The sequence below is a fragment of the Diplotaxodon limnothrissa genome, linkage group LG3 (genome assembly GCF_057381915.1).
Source record: "Diplotaxodon limnothrissa isolate DT_005_m linkage group LG3, D_limnothrissa_male_GT1.1, whole genome shotgun sequence".
NCBI classification, from domain to species: Eukaryota; Metazoa; Chordata; class Actinopteri; order Cichliformes; family Cichlidae; genus Diplotaxodon; species Diplotaxodon limnothrissa.
In genome coordinates this window covers 12,559,777-12,571,955 of record NC_140598.1, presented here as the reverse complement: position 1 = coordinate 12,571,955, position 12,179 = coordinate 12,559,777, and the positions used below count along the sequence as shown (strand labels likewise).

Sequence of the window (12,179 nt, the reverse complement as noted above, 5' to 3'; positions counted from 1 at the left end):
TCTGAGTCCTGGACTCTGATTCAATGGATTCAATCCAGCTCAGAGTTTCATGTGTTCATGAGAATAAAATACATGTACTAATATAACAGAAGTAATGCTCTGAATGCAGGACTGTAATGGAGGATAAATAAGGTTTTTACAGCCTGAAAGAAACATTCAGTTCATATATTTGTAGACAGTGAAGCAGCTTTTAATACTGCAGCTGTTTCCTTCACCTGTGTGTGTGTGAGCCACACCTTCATGTGCTGCTTTAGAAATATGTGGTCTGACTGCTCAGACTGAGTCTAGGAGGAAAATTCAAGAGAGACCAGAGGGGAAGAGTGTAGTTTCACATGAGAGTGTGGAGCTGCAGACTCCACCCTTGGGCGGCTAATTTTGTGTTGCTGATGTTTGTTTTAAGAAAATGTTGTTTTATTGACTGGGTTTAGATGATGGTATCACATTATATTGTTGGGAAAATGCCAAATGCTAAAGGGGAGAAAATGTTTGATATTACTGATGTTACCATTAACCAAAGCAGGCCACTGTAGAAGTCAATGACATTTTATAGAAGGAAAATAGAACCAAAGAAAAATGTAGGAGTTATATAGGGGATTGGTGGACTTGTCACATTCCAAATCCAGTTATGGAATAACAAACACTGGTCCAAGGGAAAGGGCATGTGATACGAGGTGGTGCTGGAGGAAACCGAGCAAAGTAAAGAAAGCAAACCTATTTCCAAGTGACTGAGGTTTTTTCCCTTTAAAACAGTAAATTATTAAAAAGAGCGCGATCGGTAAGGGTAGGTGATACTAGCTGGTACTGGAGGAAAACAGGAGCAAAGTAAAGAGAGAAAACACATTTTGGTTAGCTCTGATAAAGTCAAAATTAAAAGAAGTACCATTACAATCAGAGGAGCAACATGAAATTAAAAATATGAAATTTTGTATGAAGAACATGACTGATAACTGTTCTGTCTCAAGTTTTGTTTCTTATAGCACAGATTGGATCACAGTGAGGGAAGGACAGGGGGGGAAACTGAGTATGAAATGTGAAGTTCAGGTTAACACACAGGTTTTGTTTCTAGGTCGTGCCGAGAATGCAGGCTCTGGATGGAGCCAGGAGTTCAAAAGATTTGACATGATAATTAAACTGATTTTATTATTTAAACACAGGTTTGCACGTCCGGAGCAAATATTCCCGAGAGGAGAATCGCTGAGGTTTTTAGAGAAATAATATGACTAACCTTTTTCTTTTAATTTCCTAAGATGTGGTGAAGTATTTTCAGTTTCACTAGCTGGTCTTTAGCTTATTTGACACATAAAATGTGTGAAAAAGGGGGGATTTTGGGTTTAATTTGAAATAAGGGGCTTTATGATCATTTTATGACTTTCTGGGTGTTTGATCATTTAGCTACGGTAAAACTGAACCATGAGTAATTGCTTATATTCTTAAGCTTAACTGATTGAAAATGTTTGTTTTCTCTTTGATCTCTTTTTATTAGAATAAGCAGTTATAATCATTTTCTTATACATATTGCAACGTGTGCTCATAAAGAGTTGTTAAGCACTCAGCCCTAAGAAGGTCAAAAGCTTCGTTCAGCGTGACTGTCTGAACTGATATATTGCAGGGATGACGTGGAGTGTAGTGAATGAATGCATAACATGCTTACATACACAAACATCACATAGATTTATTTTCTAGGGTAAAGGTGGAACATATTTTGCTTTGTCTTTGCTTAGCAACTAGTGATGCAGAAGGTGTTTGTCCTGGTTTTTTGTGACCTGTACCGTCGGCTTGACGGTAATAGTTCAAACAGTTGATTGCTGGGGTGAGAGTAGGCCTTGATGATATTGCCAGCTCTGCTGAGGTACCGAGAGTTTGCAGTGACCTCCAGGCTTGGCAGAGAGCAGCCAGTGATCTTCTGGGCTGTGTTGATGACCCTCTGCAGTACTTTCCTGTCCGCAGCTGAGCACCCTGCATACCATGTTGTTATGCCGTACGTTAGGATGCTCTCTATGGTGGCTCTGTAAAATGTCACCAGCAGCCTCTCCTCCAGGTTGTTCTTAGCTTTCCTGATGCCTCTACTCAGGTCTGCCCTGGCCGCCTTATACGCAGCCCTGTCCCCTGACTTGAAGGCAGTGTTGCGGCTTTTTAGGAGGGATTGCACTTCGCTATTCATCCAGGGTTTTGGATTTGGAAACACCCTGACCCTTTTGTTGACGGTGACATTGTCAACACAGTTCCTGATGTACGAGAGTACAGTGTCCGTGTACTCCTGGAGGTTGTGGCTGGAGAATAAATCCCATACAGTTGTTGAGAAGCAGTCCTGCAGTTGAGAAAGGGCTCCTTCAGGCCAGGTTTTTATTGTCTTTGTCTGGGGCTTTGTTTTTCTCAGCAGGGGGGTGTAGGTGGGGGTGAGGGACATGCAGAGGTGGTCAGATCCAGCCAGGTGGGGGAGGGGTGTCGCTCTGAAAGCATGCCTGATGTTTGAATAGACATGGTCCAAAGTGTGTTCTCCTCTCGTAGCAAAGTCCACAAACTGGACAAATTTAGGGAGCACAGTCTTTAGGCACGCTTTGTTAAAGTCGCCGGCGACAATAAAAACTCCATCAGGGTGGGCAAGCTGTTGTTTGTTTATGGTGTTGAGCAAGAGGCTGAGAGCCGTGCTAACGTTAGCATCCGGCGGTATATAAACAGCCATCACAATAACTACTGTAAACTCCCTCGGGATGTAAAAAGGTCTGCACGAGACTGCCAGAACCTCCAAATCAGGATAAAGATTAGTTATCCTGTTATTAGTTATTAAAGATAAGTATGCCATGAATAAGTCAACAGGAAACGTGTGGGGGTGAGACGGTTGAAACAAAATGTTGCCGATAATGGAAACTTGTCTAACTGTCATTAGCTGTAACTTTTGCATGTTATGTATCTGCGTGAAGCAAAAAGGGGCGTAAACTCTGATAGACAAACATTTTGGAGTGTGCTTTCTAGCGGAGATTTATGCTGATATGGTGATGGTGTATATCTGACCCTGGGTCTGTTTAATAAAATTAAAAGTGTTGCTCACACACATAAAGAACATTGAGATTAAGTAAAGATTAAGTAAAGTTAATATAAAGGATAGAGCCCAGAACATGATATTTTGAACCAACTTTGAATAATTAAGGGAACAATAGATGAACACAGTAGATTATTGAGGTGTAGCAGAGAGAGGCGTTTTGTTTTCTATCCTTTACAGGAGAAGATTTCAGGACCGGAACGAAACCACGGAGGGGTTGGTGAGAATCTAGAAGCCAACCATCAGAAAGGGGGACTCAAAAGAAGGACAGAGCACAGAGAATCGCCAGGTTTCAGAAAATTTGTTGTTTAGATTAAATAGTTTGTACGATTTCTATGTTATGTAAATTGTCCAAACACAGTGTTCAGGCCAGATATGCGCTACCCGTTAACCCTTTAAGACCTACCATAGAACCAAGTCCACCAGAGCTTATATTATATTTTTACCTGCTGTGGTGCCATTTTTGGGAGCATTTCAAGTTGCTATACATCAATACAACCATTATAGCCCAGATTTTAATAATATGTATTCATTAAGTGCATAGTAATTACATAAATTGCAAAAAAGTGCAATAAACTACAAAAAAATTGAAAATCGTTTTTGCTTTTTTTAACACTATATTTGTAGTTAGAGAAATTTAAGAGGCTTATCCCTCAAAACTGTAAATACAAAAAAGTTGCACAAAATAGTTTCCCACCACAGGAAATTTATTTTGAGTGTCTTCATAGTTTTATTTTTGAAATACACCAATTTTTATACACTGCAGGAAAAACGAAAATAAATATTATACTGCAAATTTGCAAAAAAGCAGCATATGCGTCAAAATAAACTATTTCCAGCAGTGCAATATGAGTCGTAAGCATCCCAGAAACGACACAGAAAGTCATAAAGTCAAAGATAACTTTTAAAAAGACGAGTATAGGCCCTGAGGCCCTGATAGTAAAAAAAAGACTACATTTCCGCGAAAATGACGTCACTTCCGGTTTCAGGCAGGTAATGGCGGAAATGCAAAAGTTCGCGCTGACGTCTATTCCAACGTAGGAAGTGTTATGAACAGCTGATCGGATTGGCAATGCGTGTTTCTGGAATATTATGTTTTTGTTCCTGCAAGCACTTTTTATGCAGTTTTTGCAAAGCTTTATGTGGAAGGAAACCGTGACCTAGGACAAGCTGATGGCATAAGATGTAAGTACAACTCCTCCGGTTTCATATGCAAAAAATATTTTTGCGCTAGCTTACGTGGTTGCAGTGCTACCGGGATTTAAAAATAGTTACGCAAAACATAGCGTGCCCGCTCCGATCGGCTGTAAAGGGTTAAAGGGGATGAAGAAACCAGGACTAAGTTTTAAAAATGAAACTCTATAGAGGATGTTTCCAAAGATTGACAAAATAATCTAGGACCTTTTACCAAAAAAGCTAATTGTATCTGTTTGGAGTTTACAGTGAGCACTGAGGGAAGTCAGAAGTGGGTTTAAATTGGGATTCTGGGTAAAAAAAAAGGGGGTGTAGGAAGTAGATTTAGGACATTTCACAGGTGCTGTCTTAGAGCTTGATTTATTTGTTGTGGATAGAAGTAATTATGACGGAATAATAAGGAAACATTGAAAACATACAACCCGTTGAGGGGACAGATAGGGTTGGACAATTGAAAGGTTTCATTTTGTTTAGCATAATCTCTTTTGTTATATTTTAGCCTTTTAACATGCGAGTAAACTTAATGGGATAAATTAGGAATTATGTCGTGTTTCTTAGGAAAAAGGAAAAGGGGGAGAACTGTCATGTAATTAATATATTCTTAGTGCTTATTTTCTGATTCTATTGTTTTATGTACTTTAATAATGAAGGTTTGTAAAGCAAGGCCACTTTTGACTCACAAACTAAGTGCTCAGCCAGACTGAAAAACAGGAAGTTAGTGTAGAAATATACAAGCATATTAATATTATACAGGAAGCCAGACAGAAAAAGAGGAACTAGTAACATATAAGAAGTTGTTGAAACTATGTGATGTGTAAAGTACCAAAATAACACCTATATGAGACACATTTTTAGCTTCTAATGTTAGAGATCCTGCAACTGGCTTTGGGCTGTGCAGGGCTCTCTCTTCCGGAAGATGATTGAATAAAGAACTATAAATATTTTGACCACTCTGAGTCGGGTTTTCTCTGTTCTATCATGGGGATCAAAGAATCGGGTTTAATACGGCACAGCAGAGGAGCACTTTCTCTAACACACTGATTCAGTTCCACTGACACAAGGACACACACAGGAAGGCACACACACACAATTGTTTTTACTTTTCAAACCGACGGATCATTTGAAGCCAACCATCCAAAAACTGCTTCAGCTGTGTTTGATGTTTATGCTACAGCCTGTTTACCAATATAATCAATATCAGATATCAGAGCAACAGAAACCTCGGTGATCAGGACGCTGGGACTGAGAACAGGAAGTGGCTCAAACGTCACAGTTTCATAACGTCACCCTGAACTCCACTCACGGAGTTTCTGTCGCCATTGTAGTTTTTAAAGTCCCGTGATAAAGGCGGGTCTTTCTGTGAATCCGCACGCTCATTGGCTAATAGCTCGAGATTGACACATCGTTATCCAATGAGCGTGCGGGAACTTCAGACATAAAGTTGTTTCCTTTGAAAAACCAAAGTCTGATTATTTTTGCCTCCACTGACGGAGCCTGTTGTTCCTGCCACAGAGACACAGTAATGTCAGAGCCAGTGTTGGTCAAGTTACTTGAAAAAAGTAATCAGTAACTAATTACTGATTACTTCCCCAAAAAAGTAATCCTGTTACTTTACTGATTACTTATTTTCAAAAGTAATTAATTAATTAGTTACTTAGTTACTTTTTAAAAACACGATTTACAACCTGAATAGGTGATAAAGCGATAGATCTTTCAGCCCAATTCTACTTTTTCTACATAATCCATCTTACAAAATATAATCAAATGGAAAAGTCTCTTTTTTTTAACTTGTTTTATCAGTTTTAATCTTTTAACTTTATGCATCAAGCAAAAATTTAATTATATGCAACATTCTCTGACTTCAATAAATTAGTTTAACATTTAAACCTATTTTCTACACATTCCAGCACATAAAATAAAATGTTTTTTTGTGTTTACACTCACTCTTTCAAATAGATGCAAGTAAAACACAGCAGAAAATAAATAAAGTCAAAGACTCAGCGGTCCTGTTGCTCTATTTTCACCTGTAAAGCAGGACTGCGGTAGGCGGAGGTTTACCCTGGTGCAGGTGTGCCGCGGTCAGTTGAAGAATCCGCGAGTTTCTCTGTGAATTTCCCATTACGTCGTTGCGCACTCGGTGCTTGCTTGGAAGTTTAGGGGTAAAAAGAAGTTTTCTTCCCACGCACGATGGATGCTAATGTTTTTGTCACTTTTTATGGAATCAAACTTAAAGTAAGGTCAGTACTTCCACGCTTTAAACGCTGCACGCTCATACTCTCTCCCACAATCGATATGTGATCCATTGTTGATCTGCACACAGCTGTTGTCACTAACGGCGCACTCGCTTACGTCACTGTCGTAAGGGGTATGTTGCTCACAGAACTTACTGTGAGAAAGTGTGTACACACCTGCGCAGCGCTAACATTTGCATTCTCTTTTCTACAGCATTACAGTTCTTCATGTGATTTGATGATGTGATCACAGATTAAATTGTGGAATAAATTGGGATGATTCATGATTTGGGACAAAATTATGGTAATAATAGTGATTTAATGATTGGAGAAAACCTGCACATGATACTTGTCTGTTATGCTGAGTACTTTATCACTCTTATGATCTATAGTTGGTTGCAAATGTGAAGTTTGATTTAACAGATTTGTCTTCCAGGATACAGGCTCCAGGTGTAGCTGGGAGTTAAACAAGCTTAACATGTGACTGCTGATTAATGTTTTACACAGGGTTACAGGTTGGAGTATGGCTGCTCCAAGTGGGAAACCCTGGAGATTGTTTTAGAGAGAATGTGCAACATTCTTGTACATGTCTCATTGGGGAGTTGACACATGGCGAAAGCCACGTGGCAAGAGGAGTGTTATTTTTTAATCTGTAGATGTCGTGAGGTGCCATGACGAGAAGGAGTGGCTGAGAGGATCGTCCACAAGATGGGAGCTGAGGCCAGGAGAGAGGCTTTAGGAGGATCAGAGATCATCTTCAGCACAGCAGATATCACACAGAGAGCTGTGCTACTGAGCTTCCAGGAGATCAAGAGGAGACTTCCCACAGCAAGATTTTAAATAAAATGAAAGATTCAATGTTGACGCTGAGGAAGACAACTAAGCTGTACGACGTGCTCTGCCTTAAATCTTCAGCAGCGTTGGAACATGAGAACCTGAGGGATGGAGAGAGCGTGCCAAGCTCTAAAAGTGACAGCGCAGAGGAAGTCCAGCGATGGAATTGTGATTCTGTGTGAGGCACAAATACTAGGAGACTGGGAAATAGTTGACACCACTTTTCCCAAGGATGAAGATCACCTAAAGTGTGTCACTTTGCCATGCAGATTTGATGCTCTGCAGAGAAGCCTTCTGTGAGGGAGAGATGTAAACAGACGAGCCTTTTATCTACATTTAAATCATGTCAACTTCTCTAGGCTGGTTGAGGGGGAATTGGAGAGAAACGGTAGTGTTAGGTGTGACTGTGGTTATTGTAACTGTGATTTTCTTATAAGTGAATTGCCCAGAGACAGACCTGAATCCATTCCAGCGACTCCACCATCACAGGCCACGGTGAAGCGAACCAAACGTAGTGAAACAGGTAAATCAGATGAGTGTTTTGATTATTATGGCGGTATAGAGTTGGACTACGTTAAAGGGTCCACAATCTCGTATACATTTGATCTTTGTGCTGTCATTAAATGCAAGTGCTTGCTGAACAGTTGGGTCCAACATCTTTAATGGCAGTACAAAATCAGATGGCGTTAGATATGTTGTTGGGAGAAAAAGGGGGCGTTTGCGCGATGTTTGGGGATATGTATTGTACTTTCATTCCAAATAACACAGTTCCCGACGGCTCTGTGACCCGAGTTCTGGAAGGCCTAAAGACGTCCACCGCAATGTAGGAGCATTCGGGATTAGATGACCCGCTGGAAGCGTGGATGACCTCTGTCTTTGGGCAATGGAAAGGGTTCATTATGTCAATTATGGTTTCTTTGTCTGTTTTATTGCAGTATTAGTGACATGTGGGTGTTGTTGTGTGCCTTGTATCAGAGCCTTGTTCGTAAGACTCATCAATCGTGCTGTGGGAGAATCTGATACAAAGGCCGACACCATGATGCCACTTTTGGGAAATGGGGAGTCACAGTATGAAAACATTATGGTTAGAGATTTAGTTTAGTTTTATCTGCAATAGGGCAGATAAAAAGGGGGATTTGTAGGAATGTTTAGCTTATTTTAGAGTTTAGAAATGTGTTAACATAGAATGTAGAACTATTGTAGAGATACTGACACTGCCCTCAATGTAATAAAGGCCTCACTGTGTCGTGAACTTAGGAGTAGATTGTAGGAGACCCCTCCCCCACTTGAACTGTGAAAGTAAAACAGAGAGGAGTTAATGCTGAGTGGAAATTCCCCAGAGAATGTTTGGGTGGGGGTCTCAACATTTGTAACTGGATAACTGTGGTCTGGAAGGGACATGGGTTTTATGACCTAGGGAGTCACCTACACCCACAGTGTTTTAACTGTCACGCACACACATCCACACGCACACTCACTCATGTGCACTCACACATACACACAGGTATGCGTACACAGTCACACACAAGCACTCACATAGACACGTGGGAACGCGCACATGTAGGCATTAATGTGCTCGTGCACATAGACACAGACAGAGTTTGCAGCACACCGTGGGGGTTTTATGATGGGGTCGCCCCTACAAAACTGTGTTTCACAGACAAAGGGGTGAAGATTTGCAAAGGGACACACCGGCCTCGTCTTCCCTTCTAGAAGATGCATGCTTAAATGAGGATAAATGAAGAAGAGTAAAGATAAATGAAGATGAGTAAAGATGAATAAAGGTTTTTTGAAATGACTACTGAGTTCCGGTGCCGTCTCTGGATGCCTCGACGAATAAAAGAACCGGGGTAAAACTGATTTCTTAACACCGGGCATTCAAGGGGGAGGGGCATCCTGCGTGGAGAGTCAGCTGATGAATGGAAGTCCAGTCTGACCGCACTGGCAAGGACCTCATTGGGTCAGTATTTCACCAGAGCACATGGACAAAGTGGATGGCACTGTCACTTGGTGTTGGCTCTCTCTGTGGTATCACTTCCTGTTCCAACACACAGAGGTGTTTTTGCATACAAACTTTCTGTGGACGATCAGTAAGAAAGTCTCTGATCCAGTGAATAATTAATCACTGCAATAAAATGTGTGTCCTCATTGTTTTAAAGTCAAATCAACAAATAAACTTCTTGCCTGAGCATCTGTTTGTTGTCAGTGATGTGTAGCTGTATTAACTGACAGCAGCGTTGCATCTTCTGTGCTCCTTTGTTGCTTACAAGCAAAGTTGTGACGGTGAAGAAGAGTTGAAAGCCTACACGCCTCTCTGCAGCTCTTGGAGCCCGGAGGCTAGTACGTGTACGTGGACCCAAAAATGCATTTTTATAACGTTTACACAGATTGTGAAAGCATTTAAAAACAAACATAAGAAATTTAAAATGAAGTAAAAGACACAGGCAGCCAGTGAGGCCAGCACAGGGGCTGGTGAGCACCCTGAATGGCTGTGAGTGAGGTTGGCAGGACCTGTAACATACTGCATGCCAGGATATTATGGTCGACGTGAAGGTTCTCAGTCATCCAGGTCAGCGTTAGAAACACCTGCTGAGAGCGTTCAAACCTGAACGACTGAATAAAGAAGTGAAAGCAACACATTCAGCTCTGTGTTGGACTCAGAAAGAGGACGTCACTTTGATTAAAGTCCTTCTGCCAGCAGCCGTCATGTCTCTGATAATAATGTGTCTGATTTTATCAAACGTTCCCTGAACACAACACTGATCCTTTCACTTTATTCCTGAACAGTCAACACACCAAACCATGTTTCATAGTGAAACTGGATATTCAGCCTGTTTATTAATGACAGCTTCAAACCACTGACTCAATTTCACTGTTCAGATTCACTGATGCTGAGTTTGATCACACTGAGCTCACACATTCAACACAACCACAAAAACACCTTTACTACACTAACACGTGATGTGTGTCTCATTAGCTGCACAAACTCCCACAGCTGATACTAACTGGAAGGTTACAAGACAACATAATGAAGCTCTGTTAGCAACATTTTACTTTCTCGCTCTCATTTTCTCACCTTTGCAGCTTTTGTCTTTGTAACAGCTGTTCTCTTACTCATCTGCCTCCTCCTGCTTCTTGGTGTGTGTGTGTGTGTGTGTGTGTGTGTGTGTGTGTGTGTGTGTGTATGTATGTATGTGTGTGTGTGTGTGTGTTCCTCTCTAGCTATCTTTGTGAGGACCGAAATCTGCATTCTACTGTACTTGTGAGAACCAGCAGTCATTTGTGAGGACACACAACCCGGTCCTCAGATTTTTGAAGGCATTTATAAATGTGGTTTTAGTGTCAGGGTTACAATTAGGTTATGGTTAGGTTTAGGGTCAGGGTTAGGGTTAGGCATTCATTTTTAATGGTTAGGGTTAGGGTAAGGGGCTAGGGAAACCATTATGTCAATGAGGGTCCTCCCTAAGATAACTGAACGGGGTTGTGTGTGTACATGTTTACATATCTCTGTGGGGAACAAGAGCGCTCATGGGGATAAAAATGGAGTTTGAAGGCATTTTGGTTTTGGTGTCAGGGTTAGAGTTAGGCATTCATTTTTGATGGTTATAGTTAAGGGAAGTGGCTCGGGAAAGCATTATGTCCTCAGTAAAATATAAAAACATGACTGTGTGTGTGTGTGTTTGTGTGTGCTTTCTTCTAATGGCTAGTTAGTGCTGACTCTCTGACATCACACACATCACTGCTGTGTGGGGACTTTCACCTGCTACTGTAGGTGTTGTTGTGGAATTATCTTTTTCATTAAATCTGTTTGTTTAGTGTTCTCTCTGCCTCCCTCATGTTTGGTCTCTGTGTTTCTTTTTTGCTCTGTCTCCCCTGTCAGCTGTTTCCCCTAGTCAAGTCCATGTCTCAGTGTTACATTTCCTGTTTTACTTTGAAGGTCTGTGTCCTTTGTGAATGTACTGAGTTTTGCTCCCCTTGGTCTTGTCGTGTCTGATTTCTCCCAGCTGTGTCTCATTCCCTCTTTATTCCACAGTGTATTTTAGCCCTGTGTTTCTCTGTGTCAGTGTTGGGATGCCCCTCATGTTGTGTGTCTGGTCCTGTGTGTTTTTGTTAGATTTTGCCCAGTTTAGGTTTTGTATGGTTTTTCTGTTCAGCAATAAAGCTGCTTTTTGACTTTCGCTCCCGCCTCAGTTGAGTCTGCATTTGGGTTCTTTTCCTGCCTGCACACAGCCGTCATCACATGACTGTTATTGGCCTGACAGTGGGATGTCTGTGTGTTTCTAAGAAGCTGAACACAAAATGAAGATTTTTGTTTTACTTTTTGCAGAATAAGTGTTTTAAAACACAAAGTCCAAAGTTCATCCAAAGAAGATGTGTCATTTTTGTCAGAGTCTTGGAGGAGAAACTGACTAACTCTGCAGAAACATGGTGGACAAAGGTGATAATGACACATTAAAGAAGAGAACTGATTAACACAATATGGCTGTGACAAGTATCAGGTGAGGTTGACTGCAGAAAAATATGCATTTGTTATGCTTTGAGAAGGGATTTTGATGAAAAACACTGGTGTGCCTTAACATAACATGCAGTAACACTAATAAAATCTACTTTTTGTTGAAGCACACAGCCGGCTATATTTCAGACAAAGTTACCAGAATTCATGCTTTAAAATACAAATTTCTGTGGATGAATTTGAAGTGATTACAACATAATCCTGTGCAAATGTGACCCACCACCTGCTTTTCCCTGTGTGGATAAGTAATGTCTGTGTGGCACAGAATTTAAATCAGTCACACTATCAACCAAAAGCTCTGAAGCTCTCACCTCATGCTGTGAACAAGCATAAGACACTAAGAAAGACATTCTGAATAGCAGATCTA

The 12,179-nt window shown here is 40.9% G+C and overlaps 1 protein-coding gene and 1 pseudogene across 1 annotated transcript in view; both read right to left on the bottom strand.

Annotated features, from left to right (window-relative positions):
- Positions 1-12,179, bottom strand: part of LOC146634559 (protein NLRC3-like) — a 188,647-nt gene that overhangs the window by 76,059 nt on the left and 100,409 nt on the right. The window lies entirely within an intron of this gene.
- The window catches only part of LOC146634561 (NACHT, LRR and PYD domains-containing protein 12-like), a 133,801-nt pseudogene that overhangs the window by 27,505 nt on the left and 94,117 nt on the right, over positions 1-12,179 (bottom strand).